At 37.4% G+C, this 24,504-nt stretch overlaps 1 protein-coding gene across 1 annotated transcript in view; it reads right to left on the bottom strand.

Moving 5' to 3' along the window:
• The window catches only part of LOC144957987 (uncharacterized), a 115,188-nt gene extending 92,203 nt beyond the window's left edge, over positions 1-22,985 (bottom strand). The window contains exon 1 of the mRNA XM_078889559.1: positions 22,858-22,985. The gene's annotated coding sequence lies outside the window, so the exon portion shown is untranslated. The remainder of the gene's footprint in view (positions 1-22,857) is intronic.
• Positions 22,986-24,504: the final 1,519 nt, after the last annotated feature.

The raw sequence follows: 24,504 nt of genomic DNA, 5'->3' as shown, positions 1-24,504 counted from the left end.
TAAAAAATAATAAAAACAAAAGGCACAATATATCATAACAATATTATAAAATATTATACAAGATTTTAGAACCGACATTATTTGAAAACAGTAATCTGTTTACTAATCCTTGATCACCAAAGACAGAAATGTATAATGTTAAAATTGGTTTGAAATTAAGCCCAAGACCAAATAAGATTAAATTAAAAAAATATATTTCCAAAGAATTTGAAAGTAAGTCGTGACGTCACACCTTCTGCCTTTCGGTTCTAAAATCATTGGAAGTGTGTATTTAACCAATCCCTCGGAGGCGAGGACTAAAAATGAATAGGTTACAGCTACATATTGAATAACAAGGTTGCATAACTATTTCAGTAGTATGTTTTATTGTTAGATTCTAAGGATTATGGGACGAAAACGAGGGAGGAAGGAATGATCTTATGTTGACGACCAGCATAAATTTGGACTAGAAAATAAGATACAATCGATCTGAAACCAGAAGATCAATTACACAAGGTATGAATCCAGTCCTCCGGAAGAGTTGTTTTACACTTCCAATGAGATAGGAACCAGTTTTTTTTTTTTTTGGCCATCACACTTTTGTTTCCCATTCCTGTCACCCGAATAAACCAGCCCCCACAGGTCTTAATTCTCTCTCTTTACCGATCATTTTCAAGATTTTTACTAAAACGTCATGTCGACCAAACACCTGAATTGTATTTTTAAACTTAAACTGACAAGCAATAAGTGCATGCTATAGACGTCTACAAAATTTGAATGTTCAAAACAAGCTTTAGAAAACATCGGTAACTTTCTCCTTACCAGCTATTTTTAGAATTTCGCCTGAAAATTCACTCCCACCCAACACAAAAAAAGTAAGCAAGAGCTCTACAACACAGTGTGTAGTATTTATAGCTGTAATCAAAGCATTTCTTTACATGTTGTGATGTACAAGAGAAATCAGAACGAGAAAATTGTCGGTTGCATCGTGACGAATGTGATGATTTTCCTATGGGTGGTAAGGAGGGGGTTAAGTTCTTGTATATCATATATAACAAAGATCTTTTCCCCATTATTAAACAAATCTGGATAAGAAAAATGTTTTTGTATCGTAACGAATGTGAGAATTTTCCTACAGTTGGTAAGGAGGGGGTTAAGTTCTTGTATATCATATATAACAAAGATCTTTTCCCCATTATTAAACAAATCTGGATAAGAAAAATGTTTTTGTATCGTAACGAATGTGAGAATTTTCCTACAGTTGGTAAGGAGAGGAGGATGAAGCGTCACTCACAATACCACAGGCAATGATGGCGATGCCAGCGGTGTCACCATGCAATTCCGTCATTAGCGTGTCAAAATGTTGTGATAATTACTCACAAACTGTTGGGCTGATTGTTCTTGGTGACAAGGCAAGTACTTACTTAATATGACCATAGTCACGTCACGACTCACAGTGAAAATGGATAGGAATAATTAACTTCTTCCTTGCTAAGTGTCTTCCTCAAGGACACAACACTGGAATCAGATGTTTAAGATATTTGTCACTCATTTATGACCTATCGGCTCAAGACGGTGATAGATGTGCGGCTATGTGGTCGAGTGGTATGATACTCGCTTTCGGATCGGTAGGTCCTGGGTTCGAGCCTCGCTCAGCGCATAGTTGAGTCTTTGAAAAATACTCTTTAGTCCCATTCTCTCATCTTACTCAGGTGCAAAATAAGTACCTAGCCGTTAAAAGAGTTGTCTCTGTCGAAAAAAAAATATAAGATCGCCTAAGAGGCGTAACGTCTCGTCCTACAAGTTAATTGTTGATGTCGCGAAGTCCCGGGATCGAGAGTTTTTGCCAAGATGACAGTCATTTAAATCGATCGATATTTGAAGGAGGAGATTTTTGGCCAAATTTTTAAATATGTGTTTTTCCACAGTGCGTCAGAATAGATTATCTAGTTAATCTTGACACATGGGAATGTTTACAATCTTCATAAACAAAACAGCGTGTTTTACATTCATTAAGCAATATCCAATCGTTGGACAGCAACACATCATGTGATCGATGACTCGTTTGGAACAAAAATCTGAATATAGGTGGTGACGAGTTTTCTGGCCAAATTGTTTAATATGTGTTTTTCCAGAGTATGGCACAATAACACAGGAAATGACTTTGCCGGAGCTCTGTCGTGATGTAATTCCCCCATTATAATAGGCTATGAATCCAATGGCCGGTCTACCTGGTTCATCCTGACAAAATACCAACCTGGGATGTCGGGGTACAAACTGGTTCCTATCTCGTTGGAAGTTATGCCATTTTATTAGTTTATTTATGAACCAAGAGTATGAAGCTTGGGGGCAGCTCAGTGGTACGGTCTTTGCTTCGTACCCGAAAAGTACAGAGTTCGATCACCCGCCGCTGCGCTGTGTGGCCTTGAGCAAGTCACCTCGCCCTAGCTCAATTTGCGGCGCTGCACTGCGGTTGACGCCTTGATTATTCCAGTCTTTCTTTGGAATAGACCCTAGAGACATTTTTCCTATGGTATGAATAAAGGGAATTTAAAATAAATTTAAAAATAAATCATTTATACGGCGCAATATCCACTAAACGTGCCCAGAGCGCTTTACAAGGGTCTTCCTAGCCAACAGCAACACTTAACATGTAGGACGAGTCATGACGCCTGTTATACAACGGTGTTAACGGCCAGGTACTCATTTTACACTTCAGTAACTGGAGAAAATGTGAGTAAAGAGCATTTTCCAAGGGCTCAACTATGAGCCGCTCAGAGTGGGTCTCGAACCTTGGACTTTCCGATCCGAAGGCAACAGCTATATCACTAGATCACATAGCAGCCCAAACAGAATACTTACAGGTAATAAGTCGGAGCGGGATAAATTGGACAATGCGACGGGCATTGAGTATACCGGATAAGTGTCAACACTTGTTGGGGGGGGGGGGGGGGGGGGGGGGTGCGACGGACGTTGGTAAATAAGTGATTTACCCTGTGTTGGCGAGATCCCATCTTATCCACCTCTCTCTGTCTGTCTCTCTCTTTCTCTTTCTCTCTCTTTCTCTCTCTTTCTCTCTCTCTTTCTCTCTCTCATCTCTTCTTCTTCTTCTATCTATCTATCTATCTATCTATCTATCTATCTATCTATCTATCTATCTATCTATCTATCTATCTATCTATCTATCTATCTATCTATCTATCTATCTATCTATCTATCTATCTATCTATCTAATCTATCTATCTATCTATCTATCTATCTATCTATCTATCTATCTATCTATCTATCATCTATCTATCTTCTACTCATCTATCTATCTCTCATAAGCTTCTCTCTTATATATATACACACACACACACACACACACACACATATATATATATATATGTATCTTCTTCTTCTTCTTCTTCTTCGTCTTGTGGAAACCTCCAATATTGTCGAGGATCACTCCACAGTTTGGAGTGTTTTACATTTTAAACTTGCTAAAACTCTGCACATAATACTAATTTTAAAAAAAACAAAAAACACATAGATTAAAAAGTCACGTTCTGAACTCTAGCAATCGCGTGAAGGCATGTTGGCAACCGTTTTCAGCCACTTCAGCTGGGAGGCTATTCCATAGTCGGGCAGTGGAAGGGAAAAACGAATACATGTGGGCGTCTGTTTTTGATGTTGGGATGGTTACTCTTGCTGTGTGTCCCCTCGTATTTCTTGTGCCGATATCTTTGATGTCGTTTGGAAGTTTAAGGCACGAATGTTTGTAGTAGATCGTTTGGAACAATTTAAGTTTATCTATCTTTCTTCTCTTTTCCAGAGGTTCAAGGCCAATCCGTTGTGATATTTCAGACGCACTTGAGAAAGGATCGAATGTGTTTGTGATGCGTCTTGTTGTTTTTCTTTGGATATTTTCTAAGGTGTCGATGTTTTTCTTTGTATATGGGTCCCAAATTGAGCTGCCATACTCCAAAATTGGTCTAACGATAGTTTTAAAAGCAAGGGTTTGAGTTGTGATTGGGCATCTTTTAAATGTCGGGTGATTTAAGCGCTTGTTTGGTTTGCCTTTGAAGCCAGGTGACATGTGTGGTCGTTCCATATACGGTTTTTAGCAAACTCAATGCCAATGTATTTTGCTGTCTTTACACGTTCCAGGTTTTGAAATATATATATATATATATATATATATATATATATATATATATATATATATATATATATATATATATATATATAATTATAATTATCAGATGAAATGTTTATAAATAGCTCCTTTTATCGAAAGGTTGAGCACTATTATTTCATGGTTTTTGTTTATATATATAATATAATATATATATATATATATATATATATATATATATATATATATATATATAATGTGTGTGTGTGTATATATATATATGTGTGTGTGTGTGTGTGTGTGTGTGTGGATGTGTGTGTGTGTTTGTCATCCCGGAAAGAGATATGCCTTGAGGCATATTTTTCATAGACTCAATGAAATGTAGAGAAGCCCTTCCGTCTCAAACGAGTTTGTCTCCAGATGTTTCGGCTTAGGACCTTCACGAGTGAATTTACCAATTAAATGATGAGCGAGAAATATGAACTTCTGAATCTTTTTCAATGTAAAATAAAGATACATAATCATCCTCCACAAAAACGATTAGAAATTAATCCAACTATTCATTTTTGTGTCTAGACGTCTGTATCAAATTAAGAAATTAAGGAACAGGCACCGGTGTAAGAACTGAACACAAGTGTGTGTGTGTGTGAAAGGTGCCAGACAAAGCAAGAAAGAAAAAAACTATACAAGAAAAATAACCATCCCAAAAAAAATCAGTCGACCTCGACTGGGGATTGAACCTCAGACCTCCTGATTACCGGCATCTTTCATACACACTTGTTCAGTTCTACATTTTTGTGGCTATAAATTCAACTTCCGGTACTTATTTCATCCGCCGTAATACCACCTTGAAACGGTCATTCACAAATATATAATGTTTCTTTAAAACAATTACGCCCTGTCGTCACGCTACCAATACTCTTCAACAGTCGTAACATCACTTCCCTCGTAATGACGCTTGGTAACTTAGTAACTGGCTCTAAACTATCGGAACAATGGCGGACGCCCTTATGAAATATTTCTCCGACGTGCATAAAAGCGTACCGAGATGAAAAAAAAAACATTACAAATCTGATCATGTTTTGACTTTTACACATTATGATCACAAGACATATGAAAAATTCTAGCCAGCATGAAGAATAAAAAGTACAGATTGTCTTTGTTTAGAACCACGATGGCCGCCGTTGCTGGGCGACTTGACATCAGACTATTGAAACCAATTAGATACAGTCGCCTAGGCGTTCCAAAAACGTATATAGATAAACCATCATACAGGATGTTTTGATGTCAACGGGAATCCCCCGTGTAGTCCAAAGTGAGTAAATTGGGGGGTTCATAATCTTGCCCAAGGGAAAAAAAAAACAACAAAAACGAACGTGCCTGAAGCGTAGCTCGAACCCGGGACTTTCCGGGTCACAGGGCCATGCCTTAACTACTCGACCACTCCACGCCCCAGATGAGATCTCTAAGTATAATGGATATAAAGAGATCCAATCCGTGGATATTGTAAACATAATAAGGCAGGATAATAGACATAGCCTATCATTAGGGGTAAATAAGATGATGTTATGATAAGACGCTGTAAGGTCTTATCCAAATAACCCACTTGGATGCTTCATTAGAGAACTAACAACGTGATAAGGTTTGTAAATACCATCGGATAAAATAGAATATATATATATATATATATATATATATATATATATATATATATATATATATATATATGTATATATATATATATATATATTATATATATATATATATATATATATATATATATATATATATATATATATATATATATATACATACATACACATATATTTGCGTTGTTTTCATTGTTAATTTTGCTGAAATCAAATAAAACATTTTTTTTTATAAACAAAAATGACCAGGTTGATTTTACTTCAAATTATAATGAATGATTAAATAAACGTTGGTCTTTTTATATACCGTGTTATACACTAAACGTTCTCAAAGCGCTTTGCAAATCCCTAGCCAACAGTTACACGTAATATTTTGTAGGCGGTGTATAACAATTATCTTGTCGGACAGAGATAACGTTAACGACCAGGTACCCATTATACACCTGAATAGGATGAGAGAACGTGAGTAAACAGCCTTATTCCAAGGACTCAACTATGCACCACACAGAGCCGGAGTCGAACACAGGACCTTCCGTTCCTATGACAACACCACATAGCCGCACAGATAACCCGAAATGTGTCCCAAAAATCCTAAATTTAAGGATATCAAGGGTGACAGATTAGGGAGCTGGCACTGAAGTAAGATAAATTATGTCAAAAGGTGTGTACGACTCAGTACCAGAAAAAAACTACAAACAAGCAAAAAAATGTATAGTTTAATCGAGCTTTTATATAGCACAACATCCACTAAACATGCTTAAAGCGCTTTACAAGGGGTCCCTGACCAACAGCAACACATAACATGTAGAACGAAACATGACGCCTGTTAGGCGATATTGCAATTTTTTCCGACAGGGCCAACGCTGTTAGCGGCCAGGTACTCATTTTACACCTGAGCACGGCGAGAGAATGTGAGTAAAGAGCCTTTTCCAAGGCTCAAACCCAGGCCCTTCCCATCCGAAAGCGAGTGTCATACCACTAGACCACATAGCTGCATATCATTGTACAAAATTAAACGTAATTGTTTGGAATGGTCTTTTTTTTTTTTTCTTGTTTGTTTTTTCTTGTTTTTTTTTTATTCTTTCTGATTTGTCTGGCACTTTTTCATACAAACTTTTTCAGATTTCAAGAAAAAAGAAGAAAAAAAAAAACACCTCCTCAACTGGATTAGTGTCTTGGATTGAAGAACTGGAGGGAGGGGGATTTTAATGGACTGATTTTATAAAAGTTGTTTCTTGTTTTGTTCCTTGTCTGTTTGGTGTTCTTTGGTGTTGTTTTCTTCTGGGGCTGTTTTGTTTGTTTTTTTTTTTTGTTTTTGTTTTTTTTTTTGTTTTTTTTTCTTTTTTTTTTGTGTTGTTTTTTTTTCTGTTTTGTACTGTTGTTTGTTTTTTTGTTGTTCTCTTTTAATTGCTTTTTTTTTCCTATTCTTTTCTAATCTTTTTTTTTTTTTTTAATTTTTTTTTGGGGGGCAAAAATGAGAAAGGGTATTTTGGCATTATAAGCCCTGTAGGTTTGTTTAATCGGCTACACACAAGAACGCATTGAAAGCTTCAGCTGGTTTTGTCATCTTGGGTATAATAATTAAAATTTGTTAATGTGGCCTGCCACCTCAAACCGGTATTAAACTGCCTATTATTATTATTATTATTATTATTATTATTATTATTATTATTATTATTATTATTATTATTATTATTATTATATTATTATTATTATTATTATTTATTATTGTTGTTGTTATCATTATTATTATTATTATTGTTATCATTATTATTATCATTATCATCACCATTATTATTTATTATTATTATTATTATTATTATTATTATTATTATTATTATTTTGTTGTTGTTGTTGTTGTTGTTGTTACTATTATTGTTATTATTATTATTGTTATTATTGTTATCATTATTATTATTATTATTATTATTATTATTATTATTATTATTATTATTATTATTATTATTATTATTTGTGATATCACCTAACAGGCGTCATGTCCCGTTCTACATGTTACGTGTTGCTTTTGGTCAGGGACCCATTGTAGAGCGTTTTGAGAACGTTTCGTGGATATTGCACTATACAAAAGCTCAAGTTTATAGTATGACGGGTCGACTCAAATGGAATCCGGTGTGTAAAGGGTTTGTAATATAATGATAACAAGAGTAAGTATAATATAACATACGTCATACAATGCTCAAATTAAATTAATTGCGGGTAATGAGATCATTAGATAGGATGGGGGGGGGCAGAGGGGGAAAGGCGGGAGATAGAGGGAGTGAAGAAGGGAGATGGAGTTAAAGAAAGAAAGAAAGAAAGGGAGGGAGGGAGGGACGGAGATGGGAAGATAGCGAGATAGAGAGGGGGATGAGAGAGAGAGAGAGAGAGAGAGGGGGGGGGGAAAGGGGGAGGAGGAAGGAGGGAGGGAGAGAATAGGAAGTAAGATGGTCAGATGGAAAGGCATTGACTGTAAGGTTAGAGATCAAATTCTTTCACAGCCCATACAACGTCAAACTGAAACTTCATGGTTGGTATAAAAAAAGCACCAAAAATAAAAAAGAAAAGAAAAGAAAAATTAAAATAAAAAATAAAAAATCAACAACAAAAAAAAAAAAAAAAACAAAAAAACAAAAAACAGAAAAATTAATTTTATATTATTATTTAATATAAAGCAGACATAATTTGACAAATGAAGCTGAACATGAACAATAAACCTTAAACATTTGGTTCACCCAAACATAATACCAGTTAGATACGATTGGTCACACATACACGCGGGCGTAAATAAGGCAATCTGGCAACTCTTACAATGGAACAAATGAAGTCATTGTTTGAATGCATACTGTATGATAGGGAACAACTATAATGTGCTGTCAAAGTACTGGTTCCAATCTCCATGGAAGTGTGACGCCAATCCCACGGAGGACTGGGTACACACATCGTACAACAGATCTTCTGGTTTCAGAGCGATTGCATCTTGTTTTCTGGCCTAAATAAATGATGGTCGTCAATGAAGATCATTCATTCTCGCTCTTTTACCCCAAGTAATAGTATGAATCTGCCCATATCTGACTCTTCGCCTCAAAACGGTATTAAGTCGGGTTGGTTAAGATGCTGAAAATTGAATTTATAGCCAGAAATATCAGACTTGCGTTGAGTTTTATGTATGTTTTATTTAGGATAATGGATACCATATTTTATTATGCTAATGCCAACAATCTATATTTTTGACCAGTTTAACATTTAATTCGGCTTTTAAGCATATGGGTCGTTCCGACACAATACCGTATTGAGACGATGGGTCACATTATATATATCCTGTTATTAAAATAGTTAATGCCATCTTATCATTCAACGTGCAACGTAATCTATTCATTGTTAGTCCGGACCATGGAGAGACATGTGGAGCAGGGAAATACCAAGAGGAGGAAACATACATCATAAAATATCTCAACAAAAGAATGCATGCTTTCCACCATGCCGGGAAATACTAGTTTTCCTCAAATCGACCCTTAACAGGACATGGCAGAACTGCATCAAATAAATATGTGCAGATGGAAACTTGGGAACAGTTATGCCTGCTGGAATTGTCAGGCAGTTCTCGAGACCAGCGATGACATCGTCCTCCATTTTCCAGTAACAAAACTTGAAGGTAGCTATGAAACAGTTCTTAGGGCGGAGGAAGACTTTCGAAGCTGGGTTGACGAAATGAATTTGGAGGTATGTAGCGATACGCTACTACTTTACTAGTCCGGTGGAGAACCGGTTACACACTTCCAATGAATTTTGAACCGGAACAGAGGAAGGTGTGATGTCACGATTTCTGTTTCCCATTCAGTCACGGAACTGTCGTTAAGCGTTGTGGCTTGTGCGCATGCGTAGTTGGTGTGATTTGACATTTTTTGCACACGGGTAGAAACGAAAATGAACAGTTTGTTGTAGAGCATGTTTTTAGGCGATATAACATTTTTTTTCCGACAGAGACAGCGCTGTTAACGATCAGGTACTCATTTTACACCTGAGTACGGTGAGAGAATGTGAGTAAAGAGCCTTTTTCAAGGACTCAACTATGCGCCGAGCGAGGCTCGAACTTCAGGACCTTCCGATCCGAAAGCGAGTGTCATACCACAAGACCATCGCCCAGTACAGGTATTGCGTCTAGATAATTAAATGCTGAAAGTTAAACTCGTAAACAATATATTGACACTTGGCCTTGGATAAGATTAGATAGATGTGCGATTATGTGGTCAAGACGAACATGTACGCATAATACAAATCTTATTTAAAAAATTAATTGCTTTGATCCTATTATTGTTGTTATGGAAATACTATCAAACTAACGCAAGTTGTTGTCTAGTGCGCAACATCGTTAAATCAAATCCATAATTAATTATTGCGTTCAGTTATCAGAATTAAAGACAATGATAATATAGCTACTGACGTAAAGTGTGGCCAATTGGTGACAAAGTAGGTAAACTATTTCATTTCCTTTACGCCTACCAAACCGGTCAAGATGTTTACGGTATTCTATGAGATAGATGTGGCTAATGATAAAGCAGAATCATCTTTATTTTCGTCATCATTATCAAGGTCAACAACAGTATCATCATCATCATCATCATCATCATCATCATCATCATCATCATCATCATCATCATCATCATCATCATCATCATCATTATCACCATCATCATCATCATCGACCAAAGCCGAAAAGAACCGAAGTAAAATCGCTGTCACTTCTCTCTTGATGAAAACGATACGATATTATGATAACGATACGATGAGAGTGAAATCGAATCCCGTCTGGAAAAGGTTAAAAGTCAATTCAATTAATTGACGATCGAATAGCCGTGAACTGACGAGAGTGATTTCCCTCTAATGGACTTTGATCTATTTTCGATTGTGTTAAATGGGTGGACAACCGATCTATTCTGGTTTCCGCCATATCTGGGGCCAGCGTGGCTCAGCGGTACGGTCTTTGCTTCACGGTATATCTTTATTACGAAATTCGCCGAAACCCAGTCCCAGGTTCACTGCCCAATGGTGTACACTTCCCTAAGTCCCAGGTACACTCCCCACTGCTACCTACTTCCCATAACTTTGTGGGGTTTCGTAAAAAAGACACACCCTTTGCTTCGTACAATGAAAGGTACCGATTCGTTCACTCGCCGCTGCGTTGTGTGGCCTGGAGCAAGTCACCTCGCCCTAGCTCATTTTGCGGTGCTGCACTGCGGCGGTTGCCTGTGTTATTCAGGTCTTCCCTTGGAATAGACCCTAGAGACAAATTTCCCCTATGGGACGAATAAAGGGAATTTTATTTTATCTATTTCAGGTGGGTTCCGATAGCTCAGATGGTTGAGCATTCCTGGATGAATTAGATATTTTTTTATGACCCCTCCAGTCCACCCAGTATTGAATGGGTAGTTTAGTCTGTTATATGTGGCTGAAAGTAATTTGCAATAGACTAGCGTCCTCTCCAAAGGTTTTCAAGCAATTGATATTGCCCGACTCACGCTATAGAAACATGAATAAACTTTGGTTCCATAGACCTGATGGTAGTCCTTCAGAGCCATTTAGCCCATGGGGCCGGAGGTTATCCCGGTTTCTATAGCGTGAAACGGACAATAGCAATTTTTTGCTATCCTTTGTATAGGACGCTCTATCGCAATGAACTTTCCGCCAAATCTAACAGACACATCTACCCATTCACTACTGGGTAGACAGGGGGCTCAGAAAAAAATATCGACTGCACCCTATGATCGATCTCGGTTCCTTTGCGTGTGAAGCGAGTGCTCTACCAACTGAGCTATTGGGACCCCAATCTGAAGAACAGGAGGATATCTATTTCATCACGATTTCTTTTTTTTTTCTTGCCATGGCCATCCTGAGACCGCCTGGAGGTTTTGAGAGTTTTTGACAAGGTGATGGTCATTTCAGCCGATCGGTATTTGAAGGATGAGTTTTCAGGCCAATTTTTTTGGTGTAAAACATGATGATGATGATGATGACGATGACGATGACGATGATGATGATGATGATGATGATGATGATGATGATGCCGATGATGATGCCGATGATGATGATGATGATGATGGTGATGATGATGGTGATGATGATGATGATGATGATGGTGATGATGATGGTGATGATGATGATGATGATGATGATGATGATGATGATGATGATTGTGATGATGATGATGATGATGATGATGGTGATGATGATTGTGATGATGATGATGATGATGATGATGATTGTGATGATGATGATTGTGATGATGATGATGATGATGATGATGATGATGATGGTGATGGTGATGGTGATGATGGTGATGGTGATGATGATGATGATGATGATGATGATGATGATCAAAACCTCAAGCGCTTCATAAACCCAATTATTTTATCGGCCATTTCAAGACCTCGTCGCCACACGACAACGTCGCTCAAACAAAACCCACCCGATCTAACATTTTAATAAAATAAATAAATGAGCTTTTATATAGGGCAATATCCACTAAACGTGCTCAAATCACTTTACAAGGGCTCCCTGGACAACAGCAACACGTAACCTGTAGGACGACACGACATAACGACTGTTAGGTGATAATAGTTTTTTTTAAATTTCGGACAGAGATAATGCTGCTAGCAGCCAGGTACTCATTTTTCACCTGAGTACGGTGAGAGAATGTGAGTAAAGAGCCTTTTCCAAGGACTCAACTATGCACCGAGCGGGGCTCGAACTCACGACCTTCCGATCCAAAAGCGAGCGTCATACCACAAGACCACATAACCGCACATTTGGCGTGAATCACGAGATTATACAGTTATTAAAAGTCAATTTTCTTGATAAGGTGAGTTTTGAGTCTTTTAAAAAAAAGTCTTGACAAAACTTGTTTGCCTGACTGACAGAGCGTAGCCTTCGTTAAGTTATAGTCTGAAACCAGGACTTATATTTTGACATCATTACTTAAATTAGTGCAGCGCCTTGCGAGTTGTCGTTATATAGTTATAATGCTCAATGAAACAAATGATCCCATTGGTTGAACTATTGAATACAACTCGTGAGTTGTGTGGTCTGGCCCTGTTTTATAACATATTTTTGTGATCTATCCTTGTTTTATAACGTATTTTTGTGATCTGGCCTTGCATTATAACGTATTTTTGTGATCTGGCTTTGCATTATAACGTATTTTTGTGATCTATCCTTGTTTTATAACGTATTTTTGTGATCTATCCTTGTTTTATAACGTATTTTTGTGATCTATCCTTGTTTTATAACGTATTTTTGTGATCTGGCCTTGTATTATAACGTATTTTTGTGATCTGGCCTTGCATTATAACGTATTTTTGTGATCTATCCTTGTTTTATAACGTATTTTTGTGATCTGGCCTTGTATTATAACGTATTTTTGTGATCTGGCCTTGCATTATAACGTATTTTTGTGATCTATCCTTGTTTTATAACGTATTTTTGTGATCTATCCTTGTTTTATAACGTATTTTTGTGATCTGGCCTTGTATTATAACGTATTTTTGTGATCTGGACTTGCATTTTAACGTATTTTTGTGATCTATCGTTGTATTATAACGTATTTTTGTGATCTATCCTTGTTTTATAACGTATTTTTGTTGTCTGACCTTGTTTTATAACGTATTTTTTGGTCCGTGTCAGCCTATTGTTTTTTGTAAAGGCTACACACACACACACAGAGAGAGAGAGAGAGAGAGAGAGAGAGTGTGTGTGTGTGTGTGTGTGTGTGTGTGTGTGTTTCAAACTTATCCTCCAGCCTTTATAAAAGACTTGTGGTCGAAAACTGTATCTTTTATGGCATGACACTAGCTGTAAAGGTCACTGGTTTGAGTCTCGATGTCGGTTGCCCGAAGTTGTTTTTCTTGGAGGATGTTCCTTACATTCTCTGATCGTAATACCGTTAAATGGGGTGACTTTGCCTAAAGGGGAAACTTTGCCCCTGTGAATTTGGAGCATTTTGAGTAATCTCTGCTTTGTTGCAGTTATTTTCATGGTTAAAACACGTGACTATTATCAAAGGAAAAATTTTGTTCCCGAATAAAGGAGGCAAAATTTCCCTTTAGCCCTTTCCTTACCAACGACAGGAAAATCGCCACATTCGTTACAATGCAAACAACAACTTTCTCATCTTATTATTCTTTTTTCTCATAAACTTTGAAGAAAATTTGTTATTATAGTCATAAAAACTGTATTGACACTGTATTGTAGATCTCATTTTGCTGAACAATATTATCCATAGAATGTACTTGTTAATTTTCTGTTTGAGTAAGAAAAATCTATTTTTGTGTTGGGTGGATGTGAAGTTTTGGGGAAAATTCTGAAACTCTTTTTACCTTCTATCTTTCCTGTGAGAGCAAGATGTTCAATACATTTATGTCGATTTAGGTGTCCTAAAAATTGCATTGGTCTTTTTCTTATTGTACGAATTAATAACATTTTAGTTTCAGCTTGCTCTAATACTTCTTCATTAGTTTTCTTCTCTGTCCATGAGATTCTTAACAACCTTCTAAGAAACCACATTTCTGCGGCCTCCTTTTATATAAAGCACACGATTGTCTTTACAAATATTGTTTTGTACTTGTGATCATGGGTCTCAAGCATAGGAACCGACGTGCACTTATTTGCAGGTCTGATAATTATGGGCTCATTGTTGTAATGGAAATCTCAAAAACAAAAAAAAAAACAAAAAAATTACGCAAAATATTGTCTATTACAACAATGTTAAACTAGGCCCATAAGTGGGTTCGAACGTCGGACCTGCGTATATGTACACGTCGATAGGAACCTAACAAGTGTAGCCCATTGTAAATGAAGGGAGTTTTAAACGGTAATTAAACATTTTAAAGGAATTAATCGGTTGAATTAGCTACGTTTTAAATTAGCCATTATCACTGAGATGATCAGTTTTATCAGAGAAACTTCTACAATAGGATTCAATAGTTGATGTCACGGGCAGCTTGGTTTTGAACAAAGACAATCGGTACTTTTTAATCTTCATGCTGGTTAGAACTTTTTCACATGTCATATGATCAGAATGTATAAAAGTCGTAACATGATCAGATTTATAATGTTTTTCTCCTCTGGATACACTTTTATGCTTGTCGGATAAGTATTTCATTTAAGGGCGTCCGCCATTGTTCCGATAGTTTAGAACCAGTTACTAGGTTACTATGCGCCATTACGAGGGAAGTGACGTCACGACTGTTGAAGCCTATTACAAACATTGCAAAGCCCTCCGGGTGTTTTTATAGAGAAGAAAGAAATAACTAAGGTAAACATCACCGACACCTTCACTGCGACCGTTAGCTTGTTAACCCCTGTAAAGCACTTTGATCACATCTAATTTCTTGGCTAATGCTCTATGTTAAAGCTCGCTATTTTTTTTTAACTGCTCAAACGATGGAAAGTGTCGAGTGCCTGGTCATAACCAGACGAATAATGGGAGAAATAATGGTAAGTTGAAAGAAATTCATTCCCGACGTGAAATGTTTGATCACCTCATCATGTGTGGTGATTTGTTCAATGGGGTTGTTATGGACTAAAACATCGAGTTACGCTAGGAAAGAGTTGCTCCCCTTTGTTATTAGCTAATTGATTTTAGTTACAGCTTAATTAGTTATTATTCATTAAGTTCATTGTTTAAAATGTTATTTGTGCTTACAAATATCAGAGTGGCATGCCCCGGAGAAGGATGCACTCTTTGTTCCTTACTTTCTATATTTGAGTTATTTATACTGTTTTTCTACTTACAATGTTTTTGCGATATATTTGTATATAGCCTACTCTAACTTATACTCAGTAATAAATTGTTCTCTCCGCACATATATAGTAATCATTTAACTGGGTCTAAAAAAAAAAAAAGTAATCATTTAACGCTTCTGAGTTGAGTGATTCCACAATAATACTCTGGTGTTCCGTCAAAAACACAACAAGAGTGATTGAGTAAAAGCTTGCCATGAGGGAGTCCAATCATTCAACACTTAATAAACCACTCACGATTTACAAAGGCACCACCTCATCAAACTCCCACATTATCTCTAACGGCGAGATTGGCGTTTTCCAGCTGAGAGCAATTGAGCTTTTATAAAGCGCAATATCCACTAAACGTGCTCAAAGCGCTTTACAAAGGATCCCTGACCAACAGCAACACGTCACATATAGAACGAGACATGACGCCTGTTAGGCGATATTACAATTTTTTTCCGACAAAGACACCGTCATTGGTCATGTACTCACTTTACACCTGAGTACGGTGAGAGAATGTGAGTAAAGAGCCTTCTCCAAGGACTCAACTATGGGCCGAGCGAGGTTCGAACCCAGGACCTTCCTATCCGAAAGCGAGTGTCATACCACTAGACAACATAGCAGCACATATCTATGTTTTCAACTGTATAGATAGAACGAAGATGACGTCATCCAAGCCTTTGTTATTGTATTTTGCCTTCTGCGTTTTTGAGTTATTCTCACTAAACTGTATTACCCCGACTAAAAAAGTTCATGATTACACAATGTTTTGTGTGTTGGTCCGTTATACTTCCGGATGGCAATGTTATGAGCTTCTTAGCCAAGCGCATACTATCTATAGACTTAATAATGTTTTCACTTAAAAACAAATACGTGGACTCTTATGTAGCGCAATCAACTAAATTGAGTTCAAATCACTTTACATGGGGTCAGTCCAAAGCCAACAGCAATACTCAATATGTAGGACAAGGCATGACCTGACATGATGCTCGCTTGGCGCTTTTATATTGTATTATATTCTTATTTCGACAGAAACAATGACGCTGCATCCGGTCCGTGTTTGTTTGTTTTTTGTTTTGTTTTTACATTCTTCTTCTTCCAGTGTCATCTCATGGGTTGAGGTCGACTTGAAATGACACGCCAATCTTCCCTGTTGACAGCTTGCTGACTGCATTCGGCTGCCGACAATCCTGTCCAAAATACTTAAGTTTTCTTGTTTTTATTACTTTCATTAGGGTCGGTCTGATATCAAGGATGTCACAGACTTCTTGATTTGTTTTCTTTTCTTTCCAACTGATTTTTCCAAGGCGACGGAAAGTCCACATTTCAAAGGCCTCAATTCTTTTCTCTATTTGTTTGTTCAAGTTCCATGTTTCTGAGCCGTAGAGAAGTGTTGAGTGGACATAACATTTGAGTATTCTTATTCTCGTTTTCATCTGCGTTTGTTGCGAAGTTAAAATGTTATTCAGTTGACTGAACCTCGACTTAGCTATAGCAATCCTGTTTTTCACTTCCAGCTCATTCTTTCCGTTGTTGGTCATTGTCTGTCCAAGATATTTAAAAGAATCTACTTGTTCGATGTTTTGATTATTAATTTGGATTTTTGCGCTTTTTTCAGGCTTCTTTGACATGACCATTAACTTCGTCTCTTGAACATTCATCTCTAGACCCTTTGCTGTACTGTTCAGGTTTACTTGATTTGCAAGGATCTGTAGATTTGTCTCGTTCGATGCCAACAATACTGTATCATCTGCATATCTCAGATTATTTATCCTCCTACCTCCAATAACAATACCTGGAATGTGCTCGGTTTTACGGAAGATAAACTCTGTGTACAGGTTAAATAGATATGGAGAGAGGATACATCCTTGACGAACTCCTCTTTTAATTTTACATTAACGGTGTTTATTTTACATCTGAGTGTGGTGAGAAAATGTGAGTCCTATCTAAAGGATAGCAAGCAATTGCTTTTGTCTGTTTAGCGTAATAGAAACGGGGATAAATTCTGGATCCGTGGGTCTTATCGCTATTCATGACGATTTGAATGCCATCTTGGTTAAATAAGTGAGGTCTTGTATTTATGGTATGAGTTTAAGTAAAATTCTCACAACATCCGCCAGCCAAATTAAACATACCAACACACAAAACTGCGTGTGACTTTTAACGTTTATAGTCTGATTGATATTATAATTTAGTAATAACTAATCACTGACAGGCTGTCTAAAAACAATAACCAAGCGCTGAGTGGCGTTAACTTCATTCCTTCTATAGATGTCCTACATCAATGACAGTAAACTCACGGATGTAACGAGTTAAGAAACCTGCCATCTCGTGCGTGTTTTAATGCACTTAAACTCATTTACTCTATCTTTTGAAATTTGTATTAAATTCAAGAGCGTGACTTTTTAACTAAACACCGTAATGGGAGTCAAATGACAAACAAATTAACAGACGATCGCGGGTGGTTTGTTTTGTTTTGTGTTCACGAGTGCGATGGTGTTTTAGATATTTCAGGTCAGAGCCCATAAACAGCCGTACTACGTACTCTGGAAAATCCCATATTTAAAAATTTGGCCAGAAAACTCGTCCTGCAAATATCGATCGATTTAAATGACCCTCATCTTGGCAACAACAAAAAAAACAAACAAAAAAAACAACAAAAAACGACTCTCAAACCTGAGACTTCGCCGCTGTAAAATTGTCATTTAAAAACAAATCCATTAACAGTTACCTTAGGAAATTTTGGACAACCTCTTCAAACAGGTTTATCGACATCGTTATTAGCTGACACTTGAACGTCACAATCATAACTTAAGCTAATTGAACGTCCAATCGTAACTAGCCTGACACTGACCAAAAAATGACGCCAAAAGGCACGTCTTTGGCCACAAAAGAAAACAAATCGTGAGTTGTATTCAATATTTCAAAACTCACTAGACGATGCACAAACCTTTAAAAAATGACGTCAAAAGATAATTCCTGGTGGGTTTTGGCGTAGCCATCGTTAATAGGCTAAGGCCGGTACCGCACTACAACTTTAAGTTGATCAACTGAAAAATTGAAATCGTGTTGTCGAGTTGATGTCTTACCTCAGCACAACTAAATAGTTGGTCGATTTTTTACCAGCTGCGTCATTGTAGGGCCTTGTCTCGATCATTACAAAACTGGATGTGACAGAGGTTGCTTGTGGTTGTGCTTTGACACTTTCCATTCGGAAAAAGAAAAAACCAAAGAAGTATTGGGTTCATCCAATTCTTAGTCAGCGATAATTTAAAGGGAAATTTTATACCCTTTACCAGGATCTTCGAGATTATTCGAAAGTTTTTAGCATTTTAGATGACAAAAAGTTTTACTTCTACGCAATCGTGGACTCTGATCACTTTGCAGGATAACGTTTATTGTAGAGAAGAGTTGGTCATCATCTGAAATACGTTTTTCCGTCCAGTTGCATCGACATCCATATTGTCTCTGCTTTTAAAAATATAGACTTTCTGTATGTATAACAAGGAACAGTAAAAATTCAGACCACTTTAATTTAATTAAACACGGAACGGTGTTTAGTGATACTGAGTAGATCTAGTGGTATCGACTCGTGTCAACTCATATCTAGTTGTGGTGCGTGCTTCCTCCTATTTCTCACTACACAAAAGCATGACCACAGTTAGTTGAACAGTTTTTCTCGCACACAATTTCAGATTAAAAAATTGACTTGATAGTGCAGTAGCGTCATTGGTTACATTCAATCCTTCACTCAATTTTCATTGTTCACTAAAGTTTATGCGGTACCGGTCTCACGGATCCTCTTGTAGTTTGACGTCATTTAAGCGTGAGTACTCTAGTGGTTATCGTTAGCATTGATCAAGAAACAAGTTGATTATTGGTTAACTATTGAAAACCACGATTTTTTTTTTTGCGGCCAAAGACTTGTCTTTTGACGTAATTTTTTTGATCAGTGTCAGGCTATAAGTTAACGATGGCTACGGTTTTTGTCTGGCTGTTTATATAACGCTAGAAATTGAATTTGTGGTAAAACATTAAAAAAAAAAATAATCAAGACTCGAGTTAAATTTAATTGGGAACAATGCAATGTGTGAAAATGTGTGTGGCTGTGCTCTAGTGGCCTTCGGATCGGACGGTCCTTAGTTCGAGTACTCGCTCTGAGTGGCACACAGTTATGTGCTTGGAAAAGGCTCTTTCCTACCATTCTCTCACTGAACCCAGATTAAACGTTCTCTCTATCTGAAAAAAAAATATAATATCGCCTAACAGGCGTCATGTCTCGTCCTATATGTTAAGCATTGCTGTAGGCCAGGGACGCATTGTAAAGCGTTATGAGCACATTTATTTAGTGGACATTGCATTATTTAAAAGCTCAAGTTTTTTTTTGATTTTTTTGTTTTTGTTTTTTTTTTTTCTTATCTGATTGCCGTAAACTCAATTATGAATTTGTTTTAGCGTTGTTTCGAAGTGCAGTATCTTGCGTTGTTTTGAGAGTATATATTTCCATGACAAAACTGAGCCCATAGCAATTTAGGTTATCAGACCTGCATATACGTACACCCCAGGTTAATGGATGTCATATATTTCATATAATTTCAACTATAAACCACGTGATTTCGCATTTGGTCCAACGCGCTTGACAAGGGGTCCCTGACCAACAGCAATGCTTAACATGTAGGACGAAACCTGACGCCTGTTAGGCGATGCTACAAATTTTTTTTCGGACCGAGACAACCCTGTTAACGGCCAGGTATTCCTTTTACACCTGAGTCGGTGAGAGAATGTGAATAAAGAGCCCTTTCCAAGGACTCAACTATGCACCGAGCGAGGCTCGAACCCAGGATCTTCCGATCCGAAGGCGAGTGTCATACCACTAGACCACATTGTCATAGCCGAATAATTAAAATCATCTGAAATTGTAACATTTCTTTTCTTTAAATTATTGTGTCAACGATGTCCTGTCATGCGCCGTTGAGGCCGTTCGTTGGAAATACGACTCAACAGTCGTAACGTCACTTCCATCGTAATGACCCATGGTAACTTAGTAACTGGTTCTAAACTATCGGAACAATGGCGGACGCCCTTATGAAATATTTCTCCGACGAGCAAAAAAGTGTATCCAGAGGAGATAAACATTATAAATCTGATCATGTTTTGACTTTAGAACATTCTGATCACATGACATGAAAAGTTCTAGCCAGCACGAAGAATAAAAAGTACCGATTTTCTTTGTTTAGAACTACGCTGCTCGCCGTTGCTGGGCGACGTGACATCAGACTATTGAATCCAATTGGTGTTCTATAAATCGCATTTATGTTTATACATTGTATTTTTTATATAGCCGCTGTAAGAAATAACATTCATTCGAGTATTATGAACCAACACACAAAACTATGTGTAACCTTGAACTTTAATAGTCTGGTTAATACAGTTTAGTGAGAACTACTCATAAACATGGATGGCAGAAAACAATAACAAAAAGTCTGAATGACGTCAACTTCGTTCTATTTGTACATGTGTATGCACACAATGACCACGATTGTACATTTTGTTCAACCAATCAATGGGATGGATAACTTCAAACAAAACTTGATGATTCAGGAGTGAATATAGTTAGTGCCGAGATCACCCTGATATTATACGAGTAATACCGGAACAAGGCGCTATGTCACAATTGTTTTTGTTGTGGGCTTAAGAGGGGAATTGAAAAAAAGCGTTCTTTGTCTACTTTTGTTTATGGAGTTATTATTAATATTAACGATTTTTTGTTCATTAATTTATCCACCAGTAACAAAGTAAATCGAATTTAAATAAACATGATGAACATTGATACGGCCTTTTCCTGTGGATTCCCCCATGATTTATGTGCTTCACAATGCTTCATTTATCCACCACCTTCCCCCTCCCTCCCACCCCTCCTTTCAGGCAACATGGAACCAAAATTATACTAAGTCCATTACAAGTAGTTTCTCAAGAGTCCTTTTTCTATTGGCACTCTTGTACTTGTAATGTCCGTCATTGTCCATGACCAGGTATTGTATCACACCTGAGTCGAGAAATAATAACTTGATTTTATTTGTATTCGCCCTGTGTAAGGTTTTTCAAACCTTAAACCATAACACTTAATTTGTATACAGAATTTTGTGACCTATCATCAACTTAGCCCCGATGAAGAAGAACCCCCCCCCCCCCCCCCCCCAAAAAAAAAAAAGACAAAAAAAAAAAAAACAAACAATAAAAAAACATTTAAAAAACACCCAGCCGAAACAACGCTGTCGTGAGGTGAGAAAAATGCAGTAGATAGATAGGTTGGTTTGTAGGTAGGTAGATATGTAGATAAATTGAAATAGATAAGATAATAGATAGATAGATAGATAGATAGATAGATATAATAGATAGGATAGATAAAATGATAGGATGGATAGATAATGATAGATAATGAGATAGATAGAATGTGATAGATAGTTAGATAGATAAAATAGATAGATAAGATAGATAAAATAGATGGGTAGGTAGGTAGGTAAGTAGATAGATAAGATGAATAGATAAGGTAGATAGATAGATAAGATGGATAGATTAGATAAATTGATAGATAGATAGATAGATAGATAAATAGATAGATAGATGCGAAAACAAATATGGCCATTACTGTCTCCTAACGGCATTATGTCGGGATGAATCTGAAAAGAGAATTTATAATTAAAATGATAAGAAACACGAACCGTGGTCTTATATTATAAGAAATTGTATTTATTCCCTTCTATAACGATTAGAACGTGTATTTATTCCCTTCTATAACGACTAGAACGTGTATTTATTCCCTTCTATAACGATTAGAACGTGTATTTATTCCCTTCTATAACGATTAGAACGTGTATTTATTCCCTTCTATAACGACTAGAACGTGTATTTATTCCCTTCTATTACGACTAGAACGTGTATTTATTCCCATCTATAACGACTAGAACGTGTATTTATTCCCTTCCATAACGATTAGAAATGAATCCCAAGCTACATGTTTGTGGTTATAACTTCAATTTCCAGCATCCAGTTCAATCCGACATAATACCGCTTTGAGACGATGGGTCACGCTTAGACTAAATATCAACTTGTAGACAAATAAACGGTTTTAATTTCAACCGACGTGCACTTATTTGCAGGTCTGACAACTTTATGGGCTTATTGTTGTAATGGAAATCTAAAAAAAAAAATGACACAAAATAATATTGTTCATTTCAACAAAGTTAAACCAGGCCCATAAGTGGGTCCGGTTGTCAGACTTGCATATATGTAAACGTTGATTTCAGCACAAAGAAAAGAGAACTCACATACCTGGAGTGTAATGAAATCAAAGGACTGTCCCTGGTCGTGCACGTTGTAACAATAATAAAGGTTGCAGTGAGTGAGTACTCGCGACAACTCACGACCAGTCACACGCGTTGGTGTCGCGACGAGGACCCTGACGGTGGACAGGCTGGTAAAGATGTGGGCGTAGCGTAAACGGGGAGCGATGTGACCGTATATGCAGGTCTTATAACCGATCGCAAATGATGGGCTTGATTTGCACGGTCTATGTGGTCTTGTGGTATGAAACTCGCTTTTGGATCGGAAGGTCCTGGGTTCGAGCCTCTCTTGGTGCATAGTTGAGTCCTTGGAAAAGGCTCTTTAGTCACATACTCTCACCGTACTAAGGAGTAAAGTGAGTACCTGGCAGTTAACAGCATTGTATATGTTGGAAAAATGTCTCGTCCCATATGTTACGTGTTGCTGTTGGTCAGGGATCCTTTTGTAAAGCGCTTTGAGCACTTTAGTGGATATTGCTCTGTATAAAAGCTTTTTTTTTAAAAAAAAAAACCATGTAATGGACATTGATATATACTTCGAGTTGAGACGGCGACATCAGCTCGGTTTGAGAGTATTGGTAGAACTGGCAGGAACGGAGATGGTAATGGTTAAGAGGAAGAGATGGAACTGGCTTGGACATGTATGGAGAAAGGAAAATGGGTTTGATTGTGCTCTATAGCGATGGGATGGACACTAGGAGGAATTAGAGAACAACATGGCGCAAAATGGTGGAGAGGGAAAGAATATATGTTGGCATAATATTATAACTTACTCCTGGCAGCGAACAAGAACTAAAGCAAGGGACTGTTACAAATTATGAAGGGAAACTCTGTTCAGGCCTTGAAACAAAAAAATAAATAAAATAAAATTCCCTTTATTCAACCCTTAAGGGGAATGTGTCTCTAGGATCTATTCCAAGGGAAGACTGGAATAACCCAGGCGTCAGCCGCAGCGCAGCGCCGTAAATTGAGCTAGGGCGAGGTGACTTGTTCAAGGCCACACAGCGCAGCGGGTAATCAAACTCGGTACCTTTCGTATACGAAGCAAAGACCGTGCCGCTGAGCTACGCTGTCCCATTATGCGCCTCCTGGTGCTGAGAGAATTAAGGTTAAGGTAAGGTTGAGGTCTATCCCTCGAGATGGCCCCAAGAATAGCTGCTGACAGGACCAGCTGGAGATCCCTTGCATCGCCTCAAGTGCCGGCAGACCCGGAGAGGATTGAGCGAGTAAGGTTGAGGGTATTTCCATTATAACAATGAGCCTATAACAATTTGGGTTATCAGACCTGCACAAAAGTATACGTCGGGCCGGATTGATAAAGATAACTTTCCACTTATCTGCGGTCGGCACAACGCTAAACCGTTATTGCCCCATTTGTATCGCTGTACTGCGGTTGACGCCTGGGTTATCTCGGTTTTTTTTTAAAAAAGGACCTTCCTGTAAGATGTCGAGTGTCAAGCCATAAGACCAGATAGCTGCAAGACAAACAAACAAACGAAATAAAGAGGGGGAAAAATTAATTATATACACTCCAGCACGGTGTCCCGAATTTTTTCCTTATTATTCTTTGTTATCATTCCATCCCTTTCTCGAACTATTTTTTTTTTTACCCCGGACACGGTTTCCTCGAACTAAT

This window comes from Berghia stephanieae, chromosome 12, assembly GCF_034508935.2.
Source record: "Berghia stephanieae isolate SIO BIC M18660-M18661 chromosome 12, UCSD_Bste_1.3, whole genome shotgun sequence".
NCBI lineage: Eukaryota > Metazoa > Mollusca > Gastropoda > Nudibranchia > Aeolidiidae > Berghia > Berghia stephanieae.
This window is presented reverse-complemented; position numbering and strand designations above follow the sequence as displayed.